This window comes from Gymnogyps californianus, chromosome 17 (assembly GCF_018139145.2).
Source record: "Gymnogyps californianus isolate 813 chromosome 17, ASM1813914v2, whole genome shotgun sequence".
Lineage (NCBI taxonomy): Eukaryota > Metazoa > Chordata > Aves > Accipitriformes > Cathartidae > Gymnogyps > Gymnogyps californianus.
The window spans coordinates 14,178,220-14,205,041 of NC_059487.1; the positions used below are offsets into that span (position 1 = coordinate 14,178,220).

Genomic DNA, 26,822 nt, shown 5'->3' on the forward strand with positions numbered 1-26,822 from the left:
GTGTGCTGCAATCCGGGCGGGCAAGGTTGCATCTCCTTAACTCCTGCCTCGCCGGCAGCGCTCCCCGGAGCCCCGCTCCCCCCCGGCTCAGGCTCCGCCGCTCAGCCCCCGCTGTACCGCGCTGCCTCCCGCCTTCCTCCCCCCCACCCACCAAGCCGCGATGCAGCAGCGGGGATGGAGTTGTAGTGGTGCTGGGTGGAGGGGGTGAGGTAAGGGTGGATGGGGAGGGGAGGGTTTGCCTGATGATTTTTTTTTTTTTTAATTTTTTTTTTCCTCCAAGTGAGGACTAATACCATTCCTGGGCCTGCTCTCTTTTTCCCTTCCTGCATTAGAGATTGGCTATAAGGAGAAGGCTGACGGCTGCAGCATGAAGCGCATTATTACCTTGTGATTCCATGACCCTCCTCTATGCATCCCTAACTCTCGAAAGCTGATTCAGCTTTCAGCTAGTGCTCTGGTGAGTCCTCTGCTGCAACAGAAGCTCCTAACTGGTATGTCTTTTTTTTTTTTTCCCTTCCCCTCTTCTGCTCCCTGCCTTGCCTTTAACCGCTACCAGCTCAGCTTGTTTTTAAACACTTTTTCTGGCCAATGCAGGACTGAGTGCCCATCCAACTTACCCGGGGACTTAAATGTGGGCTTTTGCATCCGGCAAATGTATGTGTGTGTGTGTGTGCCGCGTGTGTGTGTCTGTGCGGGGATGTGCTGGGTGTGTGTTTAATCTGTGGATGGGTTAGGAGACCTTCCCCCCCCCTCCTTTTTTTTTGTTCTGCTGTGGCATACTCCGCATTTAAAAAAAAAAAAAACCCTAACAAACTGCAGAGCAAGCAGTGCACTAGAATAATCTGAACTGAAATGTTAGAACTTTGACATGCAACCGTTCTGCAAGGTTAAACCGGCCTTTAAATGCCTAATTCAGACACAGGCTGGCTAATGACACCTGGGGGGATTGAGGCTTTATTTATTTATTTGCAACAAACTAGTGCTATGAGCTAATACCAGCCAGAGCAAAAAGGTGAAATGTGGTTAAACTTAGCCTAACTTGCAATGATCTCAGTGCTGCGGTGATTAACTGTTAAAATGCCGAGAAACGAGCATTAATTACAGGCACATGGTTTGTGGACGATCAGAAAGGGAATATGAGGAGGAGGAGGAGAAGTTAGGTTTTCCCTGCAAGGGTTTGGAATTCAGGTTACACTTCATACATCAATTGACTGTTATTGCTTCTGCAGCTCAGAGTTGACTATGGTCATTATATTTTATATGACAGTGGTGATACCTAGTAACATAAATATATAGACATCAGTATTGTGAGATGGATACTGTGGTACATACACACACGCACACAAATTTAGGTGTGTTTTACAGCATGCATATGTATATTTTACACATCTTTATACATAGGTATATAAATGCTATATATAAGCAGGTGTAACATATCATCCAAATACAACGCGTCACCAGGCTGTGTTTAGAGTATGGATACATGTATGTGTCTGTGCTGGAGAGAGTGTACACTCAGCAATCGTGTGTAATTGTATAGGCAGAAATCTGAGATTTGTGCTGTCAGTTTAATTGCTGGGTTTCTTTCAAGCGGGTGGTTGTGTCTGTGTCTCCCAAGGACTGAGCTCCGTGCCTAGCCCAGCCCCTCTGCCGCGGGCTGCGCTGGGGCGAGGGCATGCCTCTGCCTCGGCCCCGCTTGCCTTTCCCTTCTCCGGTGCCCAGCCCTAAATACGGGCTGTCTCCAAAGTCCCCAAAGTTTTGTGCTGCACAGCTCCGGCTTGACTTTGCTGACTGGACCTGAGCAGCACCTCGAGTCTGGGGCAGAGCAGGGGTATGATATACAGCACCTTGCTTTCCATCCCTCCCACCATCCTCCTTCCCCCTCCACCTCCGGGCAATACCTCAGGCTCTTCCCTTCCCTTTTATTTGCCCCTTGGCCTCTGCGCTATCCAGATCTCCATCCATTTTTCTCCCCAGAACAGCCACAATTTTATTGCGCATGTTTTTCTGCTAAGAGCAAGCCCAGGAGCTCAGCGAGCCTAGGCGGGTTGAGGACATTGGATGACGCTCACCCACCACCACTTACTCTTGGTGGTAGCTGCAGGATGGGAACCACAGGGTGCCTCTGGCATCACCATTAAAAGCACCGTCACGCCATTTATCTGCTCCTCCACCAAAAGGCACAACCCTGGAAAGCATGAGCTTCCTCACATAGCCTCAAAGCAAATTTAAATCTCCAGGATGAACTTTGCTGCCACGCTAGTGTCATTGTCTTCAGTTTTATTAAGGATTTAAAAGGTCATTTTTTTAGCTCTTACACAGTGCTCTCTTTAGCGGCCGGCAGCTGTTGTCCCACTCATCTGCAGAAGTTGGGGACCATTCAGGACTGCCTATGTCAAATGCATTTGAAGAAAGCAAATTGGGTATAAGTTGCAGATGTTTAATGGCCCAAGAAGTCCAGTAGCTGTCCTACTGTTGTCGGTCTAAAGGAAATTCAACATCCTGGAGTGCCTTGGCTGTGCAACTCCCCCCCCCCAGCACTTTGGGTTTTGTTGTTGTTTTTTTTTTTAATCTTAAGCACTCAGACTTTCCCTCACACTCCTCAGCTCTCCCTTTGCTTTAATTTCACTGCAGTCATGCATTACAATGGTGCCACAGCTCCATCTCTCTTCCCCTTGATCCAAACTAAAGGTGGAAATTTGCCTTGAAATGAGACAAATAATGATGGTTAAAAGGGCCAACAAACTCAGGGAATGAGGAGGGGAGCTGCACAGAGCCAGGACCGAGGCATGTGCTGGTGTTGCATGAGTGGTGGAAAGCCATTTTGCGGGCTGGGGGCTGAGCACAGCGGATTTACACCCCGGCTCCACGCGGCCTTTGCTTTTCGGTGGTGCTGCAAGTCGATGGGGAGCAGGGAAATATTTACTCCCCAGCTGGCAGTGATATTTTAAAAAGCAGTGGAAAAGCATCGATGCAATTAGGTATTCCAAAGTGCTTAGTTTGCCACTTGCTAAGTTTACTTAAACCCTCTTTAAAGGGTTCATTAGAAGACTGTGAGAATCGGTAAAATTCATTAACACGAAGGCAGCCATTCTGCATTTGCCTGTAAATTGGTATCGATCGGCAGCAACGGGGCGAGGGGCGGCGGGTGCAGGTGAGCGCGCCCTGCCCGCCCTGCTGAGCGAGCAGGCAGCGAGCAGGCAGCGCCCAGCGTGACCTCCGCCGTCGCTCCCTGCCTAAATCCTGCCTATAATAGTCTCCTATTCAGCCCGGGCGGCGTTTGCAGCCCTGCCACTCGGCCCACATTGTTCGGGGAGCTTTAAAGCTCAGCACGGCTGCGAGGAGGCGAGGGAGAGGGGGAGAACCAGCGGCTGCACGCGGGGCTGAGCCCCATGGGTGCACAAGCGCACGGCGGCGTGCACGGGCACGCGTCCCGCGGGGGCTGCGGGAATAACTCAAAAAGACTTCGGCCCGAGCTCCCGACACCTTGCTTTGGCTGCTTTTTATGTTGCATATCTGCAAGTGTCTCGCCAAAAACCCTTAGCTGGCATGGAGCTCAACCGGATGACTTATTAGAAGCAATTTTTAATTATTTTTTTTTTAAAATACCCTGAACTCCCCAAAAGGCGTGTGCTATCTTTTGGGGTTTGCTTATCTGCGAGGTAGTGTCTCACTCACAGTGACCAGCAGAGGAAAAATCATTGGATTCACTAGGTAAGATGCTTTCTTCTTCCTACGCTTTAATCTCTACTTACTGATGAAAGCAATTGCTTGTCTGGGGCTGATGAGTTTTCTTACTCTGGCAAATGGAGCAGTCCTTCCCGGTGTCGGTTTGTAAATCAGTAGCTGGCCATTTGATTTTTGGTTTTCTGAAAACACATTGGCTTTTTGTTTCCAAATTGCAGGATGGAGGCAATTGGGAAATAATATATATTTAACTTTCCCCCACATGGCTTTGTCTAAGATTATAGCTATATGCATATAAAGCAAATCCCTTCCACTAAACCACATTTTGGTCTTTTTAATTGCTGGAAGTTTATGATTTGGAATGAAACACCTACTTTTTAGGTGGAGTGGGAGGTTGGCTTGTACTCTGTGCCGTTTATGTGACAAAGAGCCCCTGCCAGGGCAGCCACCGGACCGCTGCCGCTTTGTGTCCGGTGAAATATCCAGTTCCTTTTCTCAGGGACCAAAATCCATCACCTGCCGAGGGCAAAGCCCGGGATTACCGGCGAGGAGCGGGAGCCGGGGGTGGGTGTGTGTGTCTGCACATGGGCTGGGCAGGAGGAAAGTCTGCTGGTTTAAACTGAGCCGTAACTCACTCTCGGGATGTAAATTGTAAATCAGCGTTATTTTTCCTCCTGTGACCATATAAATGCGCATATTGAAACTACCTGCTTGAGAGACATACTTCTTTATATGCCCATATGAACCTGGCAAGCTATGGAATGTAAAGAAGTATGTATTTCAGGTGGGAACCCTTCTCAGAGGAGCAATGTGTGACCCCAGGCAAAGCGGGGGAGAAAGGCAGACAGATTATTTTATATTATTATTTTTTTTTTAACTGCCTGACCTGGCAGACCAACTGGGGAGTCAATTGATGATCTTGTTCCAGCGCGTGTATTGTTCTGTCACTTTGCCTGTGTCAGCAGGTGGAAATGCTCATCAGGACATTAAATATTCAATATGCTGACTGCGGCATGGGCTTTGAAAGGCGATGCCAGAGGAAAGCTGGCTGTCCGCTCCTGGGTTTTAACAGGGATGCAGGCCAATCGCTCCTTTCTCCTGCTTCCCCGTCAACCCTTTTTTCCCCCAAAATAAGGCTAGATAGCAAACAGAGCTGGCTAATCTTTAAATCTAGGAAAAACAAAAGGAGATGGAGCGGGGGGAGAAGAAGAGAGAGAAAAAGGATACAACAGTTGTGACTCAGGCGTGTAGTGTGTTAGCTTTAAATTAATGTGCAAACTCTGCTTTTCGAATCTTTCCCACGTTAAAACTTTTTGTGCTTAAAAATGGAGAGAAGGAGATCTTCCTTGTCGGTGTGACGAGCCATCGAGTCAGCAGATCACAGCTAAAGCCAGAGGAGTGCTCTGAATATAGGGGTCTTATTTTCCTTTGGGAAAATAAGAACATTAGCTTCTTTAATTCTGGAAGCCTTCACTGGCTTTCGCTTTTCCTTTTTAACCTTTTCCAATGTAAAATAGCTGGCTGTTTTTCCAGGATCCTACAATAATGAGGCAAGATGAAAGAAACCGGGTTTAAATACAAGTTTAACATTCTGCCCAGGTGGGAGTCGCGTCCGAGGGTTTAAAGCTTTCAGCCCCAAACATCCTCACGCTTCTGTGATGCCTGTAATGACGGGCAAAGCCGAACTCTTCAGAAAGCCGCTCCCCAGCCACCCAAACTCACGATCCCATTTCTGCGGGGCAGCTGAGAGCAATGTTTTGCTTTTGAGCGATTTCCCTGCAATCGCAACACCCCTCTTCACTTGGCTAACGGGCTGCTAAGGCATCGTTTGGTAGGTGTGATGCCTCAGCATCCCATGCCAAGGTTAATCAAGTCTTACCCATCGCAGCATCCTCTCCCAGGCACGGGGATCGGGCGAGACTCGGAGTTTGGATTTTGTGGAGTCTTGATCCGGCTCTATTCACGGCGAGCGCCGTCATCACTTGTTACACGTATGCCAAAGGGGATTTAACTGTAAGCAGGTGCTTGTGAATAGCGGGTTAGAAAAGGCAGGCTGGGCTATCGGGGAGATTTCCTACGTGTAGGATTTGGTGGGGTTTATTAAGAGCTTTTTTTTGTTTTTTAAAGTAAATACCGTGGCTGATGGAGGCGTGGGAAGTGTTGAGCCCCTTCCCAGCAGAGGAGGAGCCTTTTCTTTGCCAGGTGGCTTTGGGAAGGCCAGGTTTGCGCTGGAGGGCGGCTGATTTGCACATCATCCCGTTTGCATTTTAGGATGCTCTGGTTATGCTGGGCCCTGGAAAGCCAAGGCTTTCCCGGTTGGCCGCGGCGGGGTCCCTCGGGGCCTCGCTGCAGGGATGCGGCGTCCCCTGGGCTCAGCCCCACCAGCAGCCACCCTGCATGGGGATGGTCCCCAGCCCCCAGGTCCCCGCGAGGATGGGTCCTGTGGGTGTCCAGCCCCATTTTGGGGTCAGATTTAAATATGAAGCTGGTGGAGCTGAGCCCAAGCAGGAAAGCTCTGGTGCCCAAGCGGGGTTGCAGTTTCGCTCCCTTGTAAATCACCGATGATAGCTTGAGTCTCTGGATGAAAAATGAGGACAATTCTCACCATTCTAGATATAACATAAAATTATATGTTATATATAATTTATGTATAAAATTTCCCGCCTTTCCTTGCTGACCCTTTGCCCCACCTCTTCTCCTTCTCTCCTTCTCTCCTTCTCTCCTTCTTTTTTCTCTTTTTTCTACCCTTTCTTTCTTTCCTCAGCATAGGTTTTACTAAAACTCCTGTGCCACTGTGCGTTGCTCTCGCGAAGGTGCTCATGGTCTGATTTACAGTAGATACCTGCATTCCTAATGCAATTTTTATCTCCTTCCCCCCTCTCTGAATTAATACGCCTGTTAATCACATGGAATTGCTAACTTTAGGAAGTCACTAAGTGCTCAGATTTATTTTTTATGTAAATATTTTCAAAGCTATAATTCTGAGCGCTGTCTCGCAGCATGGGAGCGGAGGTGGCAGGGGATGCTTCGCCATGGCACGTGTCCCGAGGTACTTGGGCTTGGATGATGTTAAAAACGAAATGGGATGGCGGTGTGTGGCCCGCCCCAGAGCCACGGCAGCCCCTTGCTGTTGGCGTCGATGGAAGCAGATGATGGCTGCAGGCCTTCGGCAACCAGTTTGCGCTGTTCTTCTGCTTTGTGGCAGCTCCTCTTCCCTCTTACGCCTGTTTGGATTAAAACTGCGACCGTTACATTGCACTAGGTCCACTCTATTTGGTAGCTAAAATTAAGCCACTTCTCTCTTGCTCTTTATAAACTGCTGAGCATCTCCCAGCCTTGAGTGCTGTCGTGGGCGCACTGCGAGGAGCATCCGTGCTGGACCCGCTGCCATGCAGCAGCGCTGGGATGCTCAGGGGCGCCCATCCATCCTGCAGACCAAGGACTGTGCAGTGCCAGGCGCGGAAACAGGAGCTTTGAGAATTGTAAAAGCCATAAATCCAGTGGACCAAATTAGTTAAATTTTTCTATTTTATGCCTCACAAAATCCAGCCGTTCTCGAGATGAATTCTCCGCATGTAAGCGGAACTACCGGCAGGTATAAGATGGATATTTTGCACGTGCACACGAGAGCACAGGGACGAATTTGTGCCACGCGATTTTCCCTGGCGGGCTTTTTTTTTTTTTAGTTTTGTGTGTTTGTTATGTTGATGATCTATTATTACTGTTGTTACTATTACTTAATATTGGGAGACAGGTGGTCCCATAAATTCCAGCACCCTCTTTTGGAAAAAAAAAAAAGGGGGGGCATGTTTGCAATTCAAGTTTAATAGTGCATTCATCAAGAGCAATAAAGCATTTTATTGCACAAGTATTTCAAGGGATGTGCTGGCCCTGGTAAAAGCATTAGTAAAGGGGTGCATCAGCAATCTCATTTAAAACTGTCGACCCAACGTGAAAAATGTTGCGTTGAAGAATAAACTGCTATTAAGCATGATTAGATTGACCTGCAGGACAGATATTTTAGCTGCAGCAGCACAAGTCGATCAAAGTGAGCATCGCTTAGATTGCAAATTTTTTTTTTTTTAATGCCCTAAATTAAAAACGAAAAAGCCTCAGAATATTTAGGACCAGAGAGTGACTTTGGGGGTGAGATTTGTGCATTTGATTCGAAGCAGTTTGGAAAGGTGGGCAAAGGGGGAAAATGTATTAATTGCTACCCCTTTAGCATACATTGAAAGTATGTTACTCAGATCAACCAATCAAAAAAGAAATTGTGCTGACTCAGCATTCGGGCTAGTCTGCACGTCCGATTGCAGAAGAGATCAGCACTGCACTGCAGTATCTTTCCCTGCCTTTGACACCAGCCTAGCTGGGCAGGGCTTCCCTTGTGTTTCCCAGGACTGGTTTAGGCCAAGAACAAGAGAAGGCCCTGAAGAGAGGAGGAGAGAGTCAAGGTTGCATGAGCCTCGAGCTGCTAACGATCCTTTTTAGTCAGTAAGAAAGAGCTTCCATGCTAGGTTTGCCCTGCCAGATGCAAGCGGCATGAATTGCTTGGGAATATATCTATTTTTAAAGACTTTCACCACATCTTGCACTTAGCAGTGACTGTGGGCGAGGGGGTGGTGTGTTCCTCGCAAGAGAAATATCCTCGCTCCTCAGCTCGGATCCCTCCCCTGAAAGCCCAGGGCTGATTTAAGTACCGCACTTGCGATTGCCTCCCAGAGAAGATGCTAGGTTTAATGTTTGCTGCTTGACGCTGAAGTTGCTCTTGACCTCGGCCAAGCGGGCAGTGATGCTGCGAGATGCTTTCCCGTTGGGATGCAGGGGGTCATGGTGAGAGCAGCCCAGTGCTCCAAGGATGGGAGCCAAGGGCACGGGCTCCACCGCCAGCTTGCTGGGCTTGCAGACAACTCATGTAGCTTCCCTGACTCAGTTTCCCCCAGAAGCAGAGTAGGTGCTCGCTGTGGAGTTGTTGATGCCGTTGCTCACACCGCGAGGCTAAAGCTGGAGGAGGCCAAGGCAGGTTGATACAACTACCCAAGGACAAGCTCGTTCTGGCTTTGTAAGGACTTCCCTGCTTTTGTGTTGGCTTGCACAGTGATGCCCGGCATGTGTTTTGGCTAGATGGCACAGCCTGGCTGGACTGTGCCCCCTCTGCCCTCATGCAGAAACGCAAAGACTTGTCTGGACTCCCCAACATCTCTGAGCGAGTGCAGGGCATGAGGTGCCGAGGCTGGACCTCAACCGGGACCCTGCGGGGCCGTGGCTGTCTGCGGGATATCCAAGCGGCAGTAAGCTGCGTGATGGGGTCCATGAGATGCTCCAGCACCACGGGGCTGCTCGCTGCCTCACGGATGCTGGCTGCCAGTCTGGGTGCAGTACTGCACGGTGCCGCGTTGTCGGGTGACTCTGCCAGCACCAGGGAGGTTGTGCAATGCCAGCGTGGCCCCCAGGCTCGCCCAGCCGTACCGTGCACAGCCGTGAGCACCTCAGCGGGTACCTGTGTGTGCAGGCGGAGCAGCGTCCCCGTGGGCTGCCTCCTCCTGACCACTGCTGCGCCCCGTGATGCTCTGAAGGCATTTTTGCTTGCACTGTTTAACCAGCATCAGCGTGCATCCCTGGTTTAGTTTGTATTTTTGCAAAGCAGTCTGTACGGAGGAGCAGAGGCCGATGGTGGATATCCTTGTGTACAAGGGGAAGGCTTTCAGACATAGATATGTCTTGAATAAAGCAGAATTTAATAGTCAAAAGTTTGAGCAGTTGGAGCAGTAGCTGGTGGTACTTAGGAGGCAAGCTACACGCTGGGGCTCGGGGGAAGCAGGGCGACTGATATCTCCAACAGATGCAGGGTTTTCCTTTTTTTTTTCTCCCTTTTTTTTTTTTTCTTGAAGCGCAGGGCCGTGCCTGTAAATGCCTCGCCATGCCCAGATATGGCCTGCGCTGGGACCTGTGCCGCTATCAATAAAAGCCCTGGGCAGACTGATGAGCCCAGGGGGACCGGGGAACAACTGCTATAAATAGTGTTCATTCTCAGCTGCCCTTCTGGTGGGACCGGATTAGGTGGCATCTGGGCAGCCAAGAGGCGCGGGACTCGTGACCACCGACTGCAGAAGTCACCCAGCAGCTGTAAGGACAGGAGCCATCCCTGCAAAGCCCTTACATAGGCAAGTCAACCCTGGCATTTGGGGAGTCGGATAAAGCTACGGGAGCAGGAATCCAGTGACCTAAGAGCAATCAAGAATAAAGTTCACCGCGACGGCCGGGGCAGCGCTTCCAATCTGAGAAGTGACCCGGTGTTGGAGGCAGGGCTTGGCCTTCGGCTGTTGAAGCTGTTCGGTGCAAGTGAAGGAAGGCGTCGGGAGGGAGCTGGCGATACGGGAAGCAAAGTGTCACAAGGAGTTGCTGAGATGAAGAGACTGGTGTGCCTTTCTGGGACGCCGGGGGTTAATTTGCTGGCAGTGAGATTATTGGAAGCTCTGATTTAATATTTGTGTTTACTTTGGGTAAACAAATTAACAAAAAAACCCAAGTCTTAATAATTTAAGGCACCAACTTGATTGAGGCTAGTAGAAAATAATGAATCTCATGTAGTGATTTCATTCCTAACCTTGCAGAAGGTGGACAGTGTGTGTCCACGTGGATGCAATATAACTGGTCCCTATATGTGAGGGGTATGTGTAGCTATAGGCTGCAGGAGTGCAATCCAGCTCCTGTAACAGCAGTGGAATTGGAGTGTGTTTTGCTTGAATTAAGCTCAGCCTTGAGTATTTGAAGGGAGAAGATGGAGCAGGGAGCGGGGATGGTTTGGCTGAACAGAGGAGATGGCTGTGCAGGCGATACCTGGAGGGGATGGCCTGAGATATGTGCAACGGGGCATTGGGGACAAAAAGCAGGGAGTGACGCTGCAGCTTGTCCCTGAGCGGGTCTGCTGCGGGACGGGGACCGGGATGCGCGGGCAGGCAGGGCGAGAGGGGTATTTATACCCGGGCTTTGTCCCTTCCCTTCCTCACCGGTGTCAGGGCTGTGATGCACAGGGAGCTGCACCACTTTGCTTTCTTTAAATTAAGCCAGCTTTGTCCTAAAGCCGTGTCTTTGAGACAATAAGACGCACCCGCTAAAATCTATTGTGTCATTTTTGCAAAGACCAGCAAAAGTCACCCGTGTGCCGTCCCCTCCCTGTCCTCCACGCTCATTTGGCCTATTTGAAGCTGAATTTATTCCTGGGAAGGTCCCCATCAATTTGCCTTGCTCTTTTGTTGACAAGTTTATTAAAAACCTGGGCAACTACATATTAAACTTTTATCAGTGTCGAGGAAGAATACGTCCTTTGAGCGGCCACAAAAGTTATGGATTGGGTCTTAACGTTTCTTGTTCCACCGTTCGGCTGAGTCAGCGTAACAAATAAAAGCTGCCACTTCTTGATTTTTTTTTTCCCTTTCTTGAGAGACAGTTCCCTTAACAGTGTAAGTAACAGTGTCTGATGATAATGCAAAAAGGTTTCAGGTCTGGGTAAACATGAGTTTTTCTTTTTTGTGGCCATAAGTCTTTAATAATTTGAATTATTAACTTAAAACGGGAATAAAATACGAACCCTGGAGAAAGTTATTGCATCTTAGCTCTGAGCCAATAGTTTTGGTAAAATAACTGATACTTTATAGTGTTTATATGGAAAAATGCCCCCCAAATTAATAATGTTTGTTGTACCACACGTGATGTGCTTCCATCCACTGCAAGGGCATGAAGGGGTTGGGGCGAAGCTTGGTTGGGGATGTACCCTTTGTGCCGCTGCGATATGGGATCTTTGCTCTTTTTCTTTAGTCATAAGATGAAACAAAGAGGAGGCCAATATGTTGCACCAAAGATGTTAAAAATAAAGCGTTAGAATTGCATAACCTAGTTCCCGTTTTGCCATGCAGCCGAGTTTTTAGGAGTTGAAAGAAGCCTGAAAAATAATCGGTTAGAAGGAGTTTGAACTGATATAACAACAGACAGGCAGCGAAAAAAGTGAGTATCCGTGGGACTGAGCCGCAATTCTTAAACTCTGCCGGATAAATAAATAAATAACTGTCCCCAAACAGCATCTTTCTCTGCCTGTCACCGTGTCCAAGGATTTTTTAGTTCTTAAACAGGTTTGCTGGCATAATTTGTCAAGTCCAACAGGGAGGTTTCCGTGTGACAGAGGATCATTTTTCACCACGCACAGTGGTGCACCAAAGCAGTCCTGCAGGCTCTGAGCAACTCCATAATTAGATAAGAGTTAACATACGTGTATTAGATGGATCATCATTCATGCTATAGGATACAGCAGAGCCCGCCACTGCCGATACTGTGCCGTGCCGAAAGCAGGCAGGGAGCGTTCTGGACAAATATGTCTTCCTCCAGGAGTTTATCTGCATCACCATTTGCTCCAATTATAACTAATTGGACACATATTGCATTTTCATAGCATCTAATTTTCTATTGATTTTAACGGGACTGCTGGTGTTTTGTACTATTAAGTGGTATCTCGTATCAGTTGCTGTTTAAAAATGCTGAGTACACTCCCCTGTATGGAATTATGCAGTCAGCACATGTTTTAAAACCTATTTAATTGTTTGGTCCATAAAATGCACAAACTGTATTAGGGAACGGCTTTGTTCTCTTTTGAGTGTGTGAGTTGAAAAAAAAAAAAAATCCAACCCCACAACTATTTCCACCGCTGGTTTCAGGAGATGCAGCTCCCAGAGACCTGCTCAGAGCCTTGCGGTTCAGGCAAACAGCTTTGGAGGGTCCGTCTCAGTCCCGCATGGAGCCAGAGCATTTGCAGCTCCCTCCGGGTATCGATGCTCCGCATTGCCAGAACAGATCAGGTCTGTGCTTGAAATAGGACCGTTATTTTTACAAGAGGCCTAGGACCAAAATTTGGATTAAGACAGAGATTCTCGTATTCAGAGCCAAGATTTTGATAAGGTCACTTTTGACGTTCTGTATAACTAAGGAATAAGGTGTTAATTGTAGGGTTTGGGGCTTTATTCTCTGTCATAGATATTGCCGTGTACCTTGGCAATACATCCAAATAAAACTGGACTATCAAATTAGCCGTTGCATTTCAGCAAATACCCAGTGAAGCAGAATGAAAGCAATAGTCCTCTGTTCAGCATCATTTAAAGAAGAAAAGATTTAAAAGCGAGATTTAGGGGAGGAACAGAGAGGTGGCCTGGCAAAAAGCATTTCCAGCAATGCGCGGTGGATCATTGGATCATGGATATTGGATAACGGTGTTAATGGCAGAGAAGGCAGATAAAAGGTGATGGAAATTATGTTATTGGGCAGCTGAGTTACCCTGGGGTGCTGGTGAGTTTGCCATCAACTTGCTGCCTTTGCTGGTCTTTAGCAAGGACCACGTTGTGACTGTGGGAGACAGGTGAGTTCATAGGGGTGTATAAATTAAATAGACACTTTATTAAGTTCAGGTAATAGTTTTGGTTTGAAAGACTGAGTGGCTACTGCAACGTCAGCAACTACTTTTGTGCACAAAGGAACTGAGTGCTTTTTAATTAAGTCAAATAAAATCCGAGCGGAAGAGTCTCGAGCCTTGTCTGGAGTCTACTTTTTGGGTTGAATATCTATAATTTTAGAAATGTTAATAAAACACAGTCCACTTTTCCCTGTAATAATATAGGTTAAATTAACATTTGATGTCTGTAAGGAAAAGGATGAAAGCAGTGAGGTTGTATTTTCTGGTTTACAAATGGCACATTGTGCAGAATACAGCGACTGTGGCATTGATTTAAGCATCCTCGCAAAGACACCATGCAATAAAGTTGAATCATCTGCAGTACAAGTATGGCTGTTTGGTGGAAAAAATAGCGAAGTGAGAGAGTAGACATTTTCCTATGTTATCAAAAGCCACTTCATTTTGGGGAAATTTCCTCCGATTTAGTAACATTTGGACGGAAATCAAATAACACATTAGCTTGAGGAAAGGGGAAAAAACCTTCCAAAGCTAATTATGAAAGGAATGTGCACTTCATTAAGATAAAGCTGTAGGAAATCGATGTTCTGTATTGTTGTTTTTTCCTTTTGATTGGATTTTAGAATGATAAATTGTTAATGCATTTGATCTAAAAATGATTTGTTTATTCAGATGAAGAGCAAGAGTATTTTGTCTCATTTGGCCTTTTAGCTTATAATGATAATGGCTTCGAGGGATGCTCATTTCTCAAAAGGGTATCGGACTGGAATAGGCAGGAGATTTCTGGACTCAGAAGGATGGGCCCTATGCAAGGGTTCGTTGTAGGCTAATTCTATTGCATGTTGAATCTTCTGCTTCATTAGGAATATCGACAAATGCTGATAAATTCCTTGGCTTTTCGGTACTGTCTATAACACGTCTTTATTAGAATATTGAGGCTAAAGTGGAAAGGTCTTCAATAGAGCAGATCCTCTTACATTGCCTACTACTGATCCTACTTGCCATGGCAGTGGTTTGATAACGCGGGGCTTTTGCCCGTTCTCATGCCTGTAATCGTTAACAGCGTAGCTGACACCCGGGCCAAAAGCAAAACAGAGGCACTACGCAATGGTTGACAGAGAGGGAAAAGCGATGCACAGGTTTGTTTTGTTATTTTGGCTCTGATTTGGCTCTAACACGTGTCGCTCGCTCAGTGCACGCATGGCTCTCCAACGCCATCCTGAAGCATGCGTAGACTTTGCCCAGCTCGGGGATGTGCCGGTGCGATGGGCAGGCAGGGGTAGGAGCAGGGTCCTGCAAAGGGTGGCACCAGCGCCTGACCCTGGCCCTGGGGGCCAGAAAGGACCTTTCCGATGTGATACCCAATTTCACGAGGAAATGACTAGACCTGGCTTCACTTTGGACAGCAAACCTAAATTTGGCGGTGTCGGGTGGTTGAGTTTTCGAACGTGGGGCATGGCGTTGTCGCAGACTGCACTTGTAACATCAGCGTAGGCAGGAAGGGAGAGCGACACCAAACCCCTGCCTGGCTGTTAGGGCTAGGCAAAGCTCTCCTGCCAGATCCTCCCTGCTGAACCTGGCAGCACTGAGCAGGCAGAGGTGAACCCCGTACCCTCACATTTCACAGGGGTGGGGGCCCACAGGCATTCAGGAGGTGAGCACTGCCTCACAGGAGAGATCAGGAGCTTCAACACAGCTCAGACCTTTGAACACGTCTGAGCGAAGCCTCTGTAATTCGTCTTGCTTGGATGGCTTGTACAGCCTCAGAGCCCAGCCTGGCGGTACCGGGGCTGGTGGAGAGCTGTGCTCTCCCTGCCGGGAGGCTACAAGCCCCGGTGGGTTGCAGCCCTCTCCAGCCGATAATGTGGGCTGCTCTTTCTCGGCTGCTGGGAAAGCCTCACCATCAGAGAGACATCATTAGTTTTGATTAATGGCATCCAGAAGAGAAAACCTAATTTTCTAAAAAGGAAAACCTCACCCATAATTCACTGCAGAGAATTTAAACAAAATGTTACAGAACATCCACGTCAACTCGCATTGATTTCAAATGTGTTCCTGGGCACTCCCCGAAGCAAAGCAGAGGGGAGTGGGGACAGCACTCAGCCCTGGCAGGAGATGCTCGGTGTAACCCCCGCACTGCTTTCCCACGGTGCTGCTTTCAAATGACTCTCCCCAAATCAAGGGGACCAGGACAGAACAAGCGTACCTGGAGAGCAGACCATGTTTTAAGTGCGCAGTGGTGATGCTTAGGCAGCTTGGTGCACGCTAACCCAAAATCCATGTGCCCATCAGGGTTTAGCTTGCAGGCTCAGTGCAGCCTCGGTCACCGATGGCACTTCCACCTCCACTCAATCACTGGTAAATAATTACTTTCCTTTGCCTCCTGTAACTGACCGAAGGATGAATTTAATACTTCCAGGTCTTCACTGTCTAAGTTTCCATTTAGTTCCTTGGCTTGATTGTCTCTTGAAAAGGTACCTAGAGATAACTCGATTAAATTAATTGTAGAGCTCTTTTTAAAAAGCTATTCTCTCTCTCTTTCTCTCTCTCTCCGTCTCTCTCTCCATTTATTTATAGGCAGCTTAGAGTAACGGGTTTGGGCAGTTAAGTGATCTGCAGTACTTACTGTTACAATGCAAAGCCTGTATTTCTTGGGGAGCTATAACGCTGGCCCACTTGCAATATTTCTGCGTGCAGTGGTTATAAGCGCAGGTGCTTTTTCCTAGTATCCTCTTGCAGCGTGGTGGGCTGCGAGGAAGAGGGGGGAAAAGTCACCTTTGCCTTATGACGCATATAAATTCTTTAAATAGGTTATGCACATGGCGATGTGCAATATCTGCGCGTAGCTCTAGGTTAAGAAGGAAAGGCCTGACTTTATTGGCTCCCACTGCAGAAATGATCGGAGCTGCTGTGATTTTTAAATTTGATTTACCGAGTTATTTTTAGCAGTGGGGTGTTCACGCTGCAGGGCTCTCCAGGAGAAATCAACGCCCCAGCGCTGCAACACGAACCATCGCGCGAGTGACTTGGGCAGCGGCGGTGTGGCAGGGCTGCCTGGCAGGGGCTCGCTTTCGCCCTTCGGGGGCAAATTGCCTGATTATGAGGTTGCAAAAAAGAAAAGCATTTTTTCCATTTCCCCCCCTCTTTCTTTTCCTTTCTACCCCTTTCCTGTTGGTTTCTGGTGATGGCAAATACAACCATTGCTTGTCTCAAGCAGATCTTAAAATCGCTGAAACCGCTGATTTTAATGCCAGATGAGAAAGCACAGGAGGCTGCAGGGTAGGGAGGCAGAGTTTGCTAACCTCTAAAAAAGATTTCAGGTATTTCAGCCTTTTCCCTCCCATTTGCCAAGGAGAGCCCTGAGGGGAGAAGAGCTCTGCAGCCCTGACTTACTTGGCTGCGGGCTGGGCTGGTCGTAGCAAAGGACATCTCTCTGCTTTACCTGCTGCTGCGTATTAGGTGGCACTTCACATACCAAAACACAGGGCGTGGAGGAGGACAGCAGACCATAGAACACTGAAAGGAAGAATGCAGGAGGTAACGATTCAAGTATCTGGATTAAAACAATAGCCTTTACTTATGTCACACTAATAGCAACATGGCTCTCAAAACAGACGGAGCCAAATATCAGGTTTAAAAATGCTCCAGGCTGGTGGTTACTGCTGCAGACTATTCCACTGCTATTAAACCTGCCTCTTTAATTCAGACCCGCTCTTCAGCTGTAGCCTCTAAGAAGCTTAAATAAATCCCGACTGCCTGAAAGCGAAGCTATTTGAACCAGTGCAATGTCAGGCAGCAAGTTCAGAAGAGGTCCAGGCAGCTGGGAAAGAAAAGACCCCGAGGAATTCCCCTCTTTGCTGGCCACAGCCCATGAGGCCAAATGCTTTGCTAAAGCTGGTAAAATGGAACCAAATCAACTGTTCAATGGATTTGGTCCCCTTCAACCAGCTGTAGCTGTGCATTGATCTCTCAGACGCACCTTGGAGGATAAAACACTTGAACCAGACCAAGGCAACTCAGGTAGCAGAAGACAAATGGCCACGCGAACGCCGCCGATAAGGAATTTATGATGACTGGCATCTGCAGATCTATCACTCGGGCTCTAAACTGGTGGGCTGAGCCTGAGTCATTATGTGGTTGCCAGTCAATTCTGCCTAACGGAGACCACTCAAGATTGATAATCTCTATCGTCCTCCTATATTGATCTCAGCTGTAATTCAGGACTGTGTATTTCAACGGCAAATGCTCTGCATTTTCATATGTATTTGCTCTTGCCCACCCGGGAGCCCCGTGCCTCAGTGTTTCATCTGCTGCAACGAAGAATAAATGTTTTGATCTGAAGTTCCCTCCTTGTGTTTTGTACCACGCGCCGAGCTGCTCGTTCGATAGGCTCTAGCGAAGAAATGGGTTGTTACGGGGCTACCAGAGCTGGGAATGAGTTGGGAACACCAGCTGCTTCCTAATTGCCCCAAACTGCAAATATCCACAGCCTGTACTAGCCAACAATGTGGTTTTGTTTGGGAGATAAAAGCTATGCTCCTAAAAAAGGGTCCTCCCTTTGACTTTGTTGACTTAAAAGACTTGTAAAGCGTCTACCCCAGTCTGGTCCTTATAAGCACTAATTTTATGCTAATGGACCTAAAGAAAATCACTCACTTTCCCATGTACTAATGATTGGTGGGAAAGTAAGCTGGGCGTCATCTTTGCCTAACCATCGTAAATCTATAGGCCTATCACAAGCTATAAATATTGCTGGTATAATGAGCCATTTGGATGCAAAAGTCTGATGTGAGATTATTCATGTCCTTACTTCTCAACAACACCTGGCCCAAGTTAACCCCTGGCATGAGAGAGTGCAGAGATTTGTCTCTTTTCACACACCAGAAATTTGGTTCATTTGAGCTCACGTCTCTGGTCCTTTAGGTACCATTTAAATGTTCTTACTAGGGCCAAGAATATTGATGTGCTTTAAGATAAGGAGCTATTTGCTGGATCTGAGGCTTAACATGCATCTAATATTTATGTCACTGGGTATTTAAAAGGCAAATACATCAGGAGCAATGTTACTGCAGGAGCACCTTTCCTCAGCTGAAAGGAAAACAGTGCTTACCCAATTCTGCTAGCTCATTTTTCTGCACTTTAACAGTGCCTAAACATCCATGCCAAAATCCTACTGAAGTCTACATGTTTTTTTTTTTTCCCCACATGCTTCAATTAGATCAGGCACGTACCCGGTACTTCTGCCTGAGAACAAGTTCAGACTGAGAAGCTCACGTGGAGCTGAGAGGATGCAGTGATCAGTTCTCATACTGAAAAGACTGCTAAGATGTCAAAACTTCACTAAAGGTGACTAGTGCATCTATAGCTGCCACACAGTGAGACCGTCTTCCGCGGTGAAACCCCCTTTTGCTAGAGCCCGGATCTGTACAACAGTGATGAGAGACACATTTCCAGGTTGCTGCCGGGAAGATGTAGGTACTAAGTTGTTCTGTTACTTTCTTCCCTTTCTGCGGTTCATCAGTATTGAAGTGTAAATACACCAGCAAGGAGAAGCGGTTGTATCAGAACTGATCAGAAATATTTCCTGCTTTTTTTTTTTGGAAAAATGCAAAAGTGGGAAGCAATGGATGAACTCTTGGAGAAGGATGTTTTCCTTCATGCCACCAGTTGATTTCTTGGAAACATATAAAAGAAATTACTGGGGTTTTTTATTTATTAATTTTTCACAAATGCAACATTTTTCCAAACACCCAACAATGCATCCGAAAGGGCTTTGACCCGGCCAAATAGAAGAGACCCAAGCCTTTGCAATATGCATTTGCTGACATTTGTGCCTGCAAACAGAGGAAAACAAGCAGCTCCAACAAATCCCCGCATTACATGGAGCCAGTTTGCAGCCATGGGTAGTAAGGATGCTCGTGGCTTTCCAGCTGCAGCCACACAGCACAGCTCTGCCCTTGGCAAAATAGCCAAGTGGCCACCACCTCTGTAGCTCCAAGTCACATCTTGACACAGTGTCTTTCCTAGCCGATTATTTGCTTTGCAATTAGCAGTGCTGGTTTCCAAGCGCTACCCAATCCCACCTCCCAATTTCCATCTCAGAAGCATAAAGCGAAGGCATCCTCTGAGACAGGAATGACTGTGTGAGCAGCAGTCGCTGAGCAAACGTCACCTTAACGCCATCGCTGTCAGTCCTGAGATTCATAAACAAGGAAGGACGAGGATGAAAGCACAAGGGAAGGGGAATCCTCAGCACAAGTCCCTAATTGCTGGCAGTCTGGGCTGTGAATGATATCGGGACTCTAGAGGAAAAGGTTGAGTAGAAACAGATGCTTCCAGCAGGCTGTGGCCTGGGTTTCCAAAATACCACGCTCCTCCCTCCTGCTCCTGCAATCTGGGTTATTCTCTCTTGTTCCCCAGGGCTGCATCCAATGTAAACACCATTATTAAAATTCTTCCTCGGTAGTGATGATTAAGTTACTAAAAAATGTCAAATGGGGAAGCTAGAGGTATTGCAACTTGAACAAAACCATGGAATGTAAATGAAAATGTTTTCTTTTTAAAGAAGTTTGGTCCATATTTAGGTACCACCAAAGCCAGCTGAGCCTCAAATAGCAGGAAAGCTTCCAGTTCTCTTGAAGCTAGAGAAGATATGAACACATGGGGATCCCAAAAGTTGGGCCATATATTTAGATGCTTAAATGTGGATCCCACCTTCAGGCACCCATGCTTGAAGATTTCTGCCAGTATTTTTATTGCCTATTTATATCTTTACGGAATGAGAAATTCAATTCACTTAGCAAGGAATTTCTATAACAATACAGCCTATTATGGTCTAGTCGAGGAAATATGAGGCCCAAGCAGAAGGCAGCAGGTAGACTTCAGGGGAACTCTCTAGGGACTAGTAATATATAGGAACAAACCTAAGGCATGGGCCAAAAAATTACAAATATCCCTCCCCACAGTTTGTGTTTCAGCCCCGCTCACTCCCAAATCCCTCTTGATGCAACAGCAGGGTTTTGGAGCAAACGGAGTTCGCTCATGGCTGCCCGTTGCAGCCAGGAGCTGCCCAGGTTAGGAACCTGCCCATGGTCTGGAAGTTGGATCTGGATCTGCTTCAGTCAGTTTCCCATAAAGCACAGCTCTGAGTGGAAGTTTTACTGCTGACTTTGAAAACCCCAGGATCAGGTCCTAGCTAAGTCATTATAAGCCTTTAGCCAACCACTCTTAACTACATCAAATCTAATTGTCCTCCATATCCACTAAGAGGCTGCTCTGATGGCCCACCAGACACTGCTGGTTTCCTGGAAACCTTATTAGCTTCTCAAACAAGGCAATCCTGAGGACTCAGTCCTGCAAACCTTTTGTGCAAATATTAAATAACAGTGAATAATTAGCAGGAATATTCCTTTTTTGCTTGACCCTCTTCTGTAACAAAGACCTTTGTCGGCAAATGCAAACTTTATTTTGAGAAGCAATTCATGATCCAGAGCTGCTAAACACATCAGCCTAAATACACTAATACTCTAATATCCATATTTATACAGGACTTAAGACAGATAAAAACAGACACACTATCTGTTCCAAAGACCTGAGAGCATTCATCAGTCAAGTGTAGGAAGAGAAGGTGGCAAAAGAGGTGGTAAAGAAGGGGCCCACTTCTACCTTTGATACATCTGCAAGCGCATCTCTGGGTGGTGCAATCAGATCAGCTGGATTCTGTCCATGGAGTTTTATGTGCATCCTTTTCCTTCATCTGTTTTTTTTTCTGAGAGGAGAGAAAAGAAAGGACAAGCAAACCAACAGGCAGATAATTGTTCTGTGCTGACAGTTTGTCAAGTGAAGGAAGCACAATTTTAGTCAAGAGATCTGTGTTACCGCGGCGCTTGAGCAGAAGTCTCTTCTTTTCCTCCCAGATGGCATTGACATATAGCCTGAAGGGGCTATCAGGATACAAAGCTAAAGATGGTTAAAGAGATTAAAAACTGTACAATGTGAGCACCATCTACACCAGGACCGTCATCTAGGAGGAAGATTCATCCTGACATATTGGGCAGAAGACAGACCTTCTATTGGTGTTATGTACAGCTGTTGAGCCAAAGGTATTTTTGAGATAGACGAAAAATATATATATTCCTGCTACTCACCATGCCTTTTCTAGTGGGTCTTTATTGACTCTTGAAAAACTATGACCAATAAATGTAATGATCTGCCTTCCCTTTTCTTTCTGGGTGAATGATGGCTCCTGCAGGGTGTTTATCACGGAGTGCAATGACTGGCTTGAGCCGTTCATGTCTAACTCCACTTCCCAGTAAGCTATTCAATGCATCCTCTCCATCACAGGGCCACCAGTGTTTCCCCAGTCCTGCCAGGGCTTCTGTTAATAATAAATACTGCACTCAGAATAAAATTGTAAATCTTGCCATAGGATGGAGGGAATTTGAATTTCTGCATTCCTTGAGTTTGGTGTTGCGTAAGTCGCTGTAATTTACTTGCACAGAGAATGGGTTTAATACTCTTGCATGTTTTTAATAAGCTGCTCAGCCCTTTCATACAGTGGGTGCAGCTGGAGGGATAGAGAACTGCAAAGAGAGGACTTCACCTGCAGGAAAATATCCTCTACTTCCCCCAAAAGCAATTAAAATGTCAATACTATTGACAGAACCCCTAATTAAAAATGACTGCCATAATCATGCATATGATAGCCGTAGGACATTAGTTTGGATTAAACATAAACAGCGCGATGTGCTGCACATGTTTTCCAAAGGAATAAAGGGCTGGATGATGTATCTTCTGTACATCCAAGCCAGAACAGAAGAAGGATGCCTCGGCTCCTCCGCACGGGCTGCTTCTTTGCCGCCCAGCCCCGGTGAGCTGTGCAACGGCGACTGCCTGCACGGCCTGAGCTCTTTGCAACCATGAGATAAAACGTGTCCACATGTACTTCTTTGGCTGAGGTTTAAGCAAATGTCCTTTACTTTTTGTTTGACGTGGCCAGACAGCACGCACATGGCTGGTCGTAGCAGCTTGGCGGGTTCCTGCATTACCTCAGTCACTGCGGCAGTGCTGAGCTGTAGTAACACCCCAGTCTGGGGTGTGGATAAGTCCTCCTTTTTCTCCCAAGGAATAAAATCCTTCATTTTGGGGTATTCAGCAAACAGAATTACAACAGAAAATAGCTTGTCAATGCCCCATGTAAATTATTTTCTTATGCAATTTGTCTGCCTGGATTGGGCAGACTCCCTATTTTAATGTTCATCTGCTCTTCCCTTATGCTTGTGATACTAATGTACACCCAGGCATCTCAGCTGGCTATAGGTAGTTGTCTTTTATTGTACAACACCAAAAATAAACACTGCGATGTTTCATGTAGTCCCAGGGCTGCAAGGCAGGATTGCACCACAGAGCTGGGGCTGAGCACAGAAGCACCATCTGCTAGAGGTGGGCTACAACCAGCTGAATAACTGAGCGATGGAGGCAGAGCATGGCCAGGCTTTCTCTTGAAGGTACAAAAGACTGAACACCAAGGACTTCTTTTCCACCTCCATGTGGGACAGGTATTTCACATCACTTAGCACCTCCCTCTGATAACATTTGCCTCCAGCTCTTTCTGCTCTCCCCCTCCTATAAATCATTTTGTGCAGTGAATGACAGATAGCTTCTGCTTTCTCCTTTTACTGCTAAGGGCGGGGGGGAAAGAGTGAGAGTGAGAGAGGGAGAGATTTGAAACTATTTCCCAAATATGCAAGTGTTCAGTCGTGAGCTGATATCCTGCCAGGGGTAAGAGGTGGCCCCGTGCTGCACTCGCTCAGGAACAAATAATGAATTATCCTGCAGTCCCTCCTCGGCGTTGTGAAAGGAATTAATTTCTATCCCCCTTTCATGAGGCAGCTCATTCTCCTGGGCCCGGGCTCCCCTTCCCCCAGCCTCTGTCATCCCTTTGCTAAGGGACACTTGATTGCTGGACGATTTGCTGTAGGACAATTACCTCATGCTGTCTGCTCCTGCCCATGACCGTGGATGGAAACAGATCTGTGTTTCCCCAAACACCTGCTCTAAAGACCACAACCCTCCTTTTCAATCTCTTTCACTCTGCAGGTTGGCTGCCAAAGCCCCTCATTTTGTGCCATTGTAGTTTTACTCAAAGAGTAGGAAAAAGAACTCTGTCTCCTCACGGCGTGGTTTATGTGGCTGGTCGTGCCCTGCACTGAGCTGATCTGCCCGTTTGCTTTAGCGAGGTGTGCTCATCGCTTTGGCTTCGAATGCCGATGGCTGGGAAATGGCTAATGAAGTAACTTTCCGTTACAGGGAATCCTGCAGAATTTAAGGGGAATTTCCAACCCTGAGCCATCTTCTCCCTTTCTGTGCTAAAACTCCTCTTTTGTGAAATTCCAGCATGCTCTGTGCTTTAGTAATGAAACACAGCAATGAAATAAAAGTAGATTTTTGTCAAATACCATGGCAGCATTATTCCCAGATGGACAGTAATCGTAGATAGTTTGCCCCATCTATCTTTGCAGGAGAGTTTGAGATTTTTACACAAAGAAAAGAGGGGGGAACATGTTGGTTATTAAGTATTTAGGGGGAAAAGTGGACCACCTGGAAAGTAAAGGCATAATCCATCTTTCCATGGTGAGAAGCATGGCCCAACGAGCCAAACAAGCCTGGGAAGGACAAAACCTGGGACAACCCTTTGAGCTGGAACATCTGTCAGTCATAGAAAGAAGCAGGAAGAGAAAAAAAAAATAACTGCGCCATTTGTGCCACAGGGCAGTGTTCAACAGCCGGCCCTTCCCAAGTCTAATGATCCTGACCCCAAAACTACCGTTGTAGAGGCTCAAGAGTTATATCCTTCTTCATTTTAAAGCAGATGATGGAGTGTGAAGTAGTCAATAAAAAAGAGGGATTTAGGGAAACCAGGGAACAGCCAGAAAGTAGGTATTAGCTGACAGCTGGGCAGAGACTTAAACCGACTCCAGACCCCATACCTCTTAAATCTGGGAGGAAAGTTGAATCTGGATCCAGAGCTTCTGCATCATGGCTCAGGTCCATTGCCGGCAACTGCAGAGGATTTATCTGGTGAATACGCCCAGCCTGACTTTGCAGATTCCCCGTGGGCAAATGCCCCCCTTGATGTCTGGGGGAGCCTCGCCTGTGTCAGGGCTGCAGAGAAGCCAGTGCTCGCTGAAGCCTCCCCATCGATCTGCCGGCGGAGTTATTGCAGGATCCAGCTGACGTTCACTGCAGCCGCACTGCCAGGTCTCCGGGCTTGTAACCGGTTGTCAGACTATGTGGTGCAGTTAGGAGGGAGCTGGCTGGTGTCTTGGCCCTTGTTTTAGACACTGTTGGTCTCCAGAGCTCTTCTACTTGCAGCTATGGGTGCTTTTTGCACTTCTGAATAGGCAGGGTGAGGCTGGAAAAGCCCGGTGGTTTGCTGCTTGCACTGATGTTGATGGATGCAATTCCATGACTTTACTAAGATGGTTTCATCTCCTGCGAGTGAAGCTGGAGTAAAGCCTGGTCTAACACCCTCACTTCACTTTGGGGATGAGCATTTCATTCTCAGCTGTGTTGGAAGTGATAGAGACTTCCCAATAACAGCTTTTCTTCATTTTAAAACTTTGATTGTTATATCCAGCATGCAGTTTGACACTGGAAATTTTTATGTGGGGTGTTAGTAGGTTTTCAAGCACAGACAAATTGATTCATGAGTGGATTAACCTGATGCATCTTTTAAATGGAAAACTGACATAATTTTCCATCAGAGACCTGCTAATAAAGCACATTTACTTGGTTAATCCATTTTTTTTCTGTACTAAGTGCACTACATAAGGTATAAAAATATCAAATCAATAGCCAAAGAGTATATAAAAATGAGACTGAGTGATCAGAAACCATGTGTGAGCCACCCTCTCCTTGGCTTCTTGGAGGACTCCGATTTCTGTTTCTGCTGCCGAAAGACCCATTCCCAAAGTCGCCCCAGGACAGCGAGGCTGCAAATCCCGAGGTGTCCTTGCAAGTCCCAGAGGGGAGCGGGTGCAACGAGCCACCTGCTTCCAGGGGTCTCGTGGCATCAGCTTTCCTGCAGCCCTCCCTATTTTTAGAAGTAGCTAGCGTGAAGGTGTTGGGTTTTTCTTCTTTGTTAGTTTTTTGTTATTATTATTGCAGAAGGAACTGGGTAGCAGGAATGTGTGTAAAAGACAAAGGCATCTTCCAGTACGTTTGTGCAAGGAGCCTGTCCCAGCCTGCCAGGGAATCTGCACAAAATCCCCTTTTTTATTTTTCAGTTGTAGTACAGCGGTGTTATTTCAAAGAAAATGCCTGCACAGCCTTCTCTCTGCAAACACTGCAACCATCATTCGATCAGTGCAACTCTCTCGTGTGAGCTAATTTAACAAGTGGTTGCTTTGCAGGCTGTGGAGAATTGCCTCTTACCTAATAATTCTGCTAATTTGCTTAACTTTCCCAGATTGCAAACGGCCCTACTCTGAACAAGCAGCTTTCTAAATGAACCCCCAGACAATTTCTTGACAAGAGGGGAAAGGAAAGGTGGATGGCTCAGGAGGTTGAAGCTCACAGTCTTTTATTTTTGACCTTTGGGCCAGCATTCAGATTTGCTTGTTGGGAAAACTGCATTCAGGATATATTTTCTTCAGGGATTTACGCTACCCTTTTGCTTGTAATTATTCTCACTTGATGTCTTCCATAAATTAAAGATGCTTCTATTAGTGAGCTCCAGTCCTCTCAATTAGCTTGCTAAAGTCTCCTTATTTGTGGCTGTGAGCTACACTACCAGGACTGCCAACCTCGCAAAGCTCCTGGTTGGTGGCTACAGGCAGAGAAATAAGGAGTGTACATGGGTAATACAAATGTCTGAGCAATCCCGGAAAGAAATGAAAACTGCAGTAAAGGTAAATGTCAGACTATTTAAAGACAATGTTAACTATTGATTTTTTAGAGGAGACTACCTCTTCAAAGATGGCAAGCATGCCTTCAGATACAGACGAGGCAACCTAGATGGATGGCGGAGAGAGGGAGGCGAGTGAACTGGGAAGACAGAGATTTTCCCGGAGAGCAAAATGAACCCTTTACGAAGCCTTTGGGATTAAAGAGGTGGCTTAATTCTTTCACAGCGTCCACCCTTCAACCCATTTAAGCACCATGCCATTTCCAAGAAATGAAGGGCAAAGAAGCACTGATGAGCAATAAAGAGATAAGCAGCAAAGTACTCGTATCACCGGTGTTTTCCAGTGAAAAATGAACCCTCAAGCACACCCAGTGATTTGTTGTCTAAGCGAGTGGCAAAGTTCACCCAAGTTCCTGATTTTGCTTCCAGCAGAGATGCTCATTGCTCATTCTCACACCCTGGAGCAACTCGGACTCATTATGCGGCACTTGCTCTTCCCACCCGCACCTGCCTGCACGCGAGGTGGGACCACCGCCGCCGCCGCAGCGGGGACCTGCGCTCGCTGCTGGTGCGGAGACAAAAAGAGGGGAGCAAAACTGTCATTCTCCCTGTGCCTACAGCTAGGAACTTGTGGGAAATTATAACCAACCTGGCAATTTTTTATTATGCTTTAGTACAACATGATAGGCTATGGTTTCGTGTGGTTTAAGAGAAAATCAAGCCTAGAATAAAAGCCTTGTTTTTTAAGAAACACATGTGTGTGTATATATATTA

At 46.9% G+C, this 26,822-nt stretch overlaps 1 long non-coding RNA gene across 1 annotated transcript; it reads left to right on the forward strand.

The window, feature by feature from the left end:
- Nucleotides 1–26,822, forward strand: LOC127023263 (uncharacterized). The gene is made up of 3 exons (XR_007767418.1): nt 1–209; nt 333–491; nt 26,100–26,822. It is a non-coding gene; the product is annotated as an uncharacterized LOC127023263 (long non-coding RNA).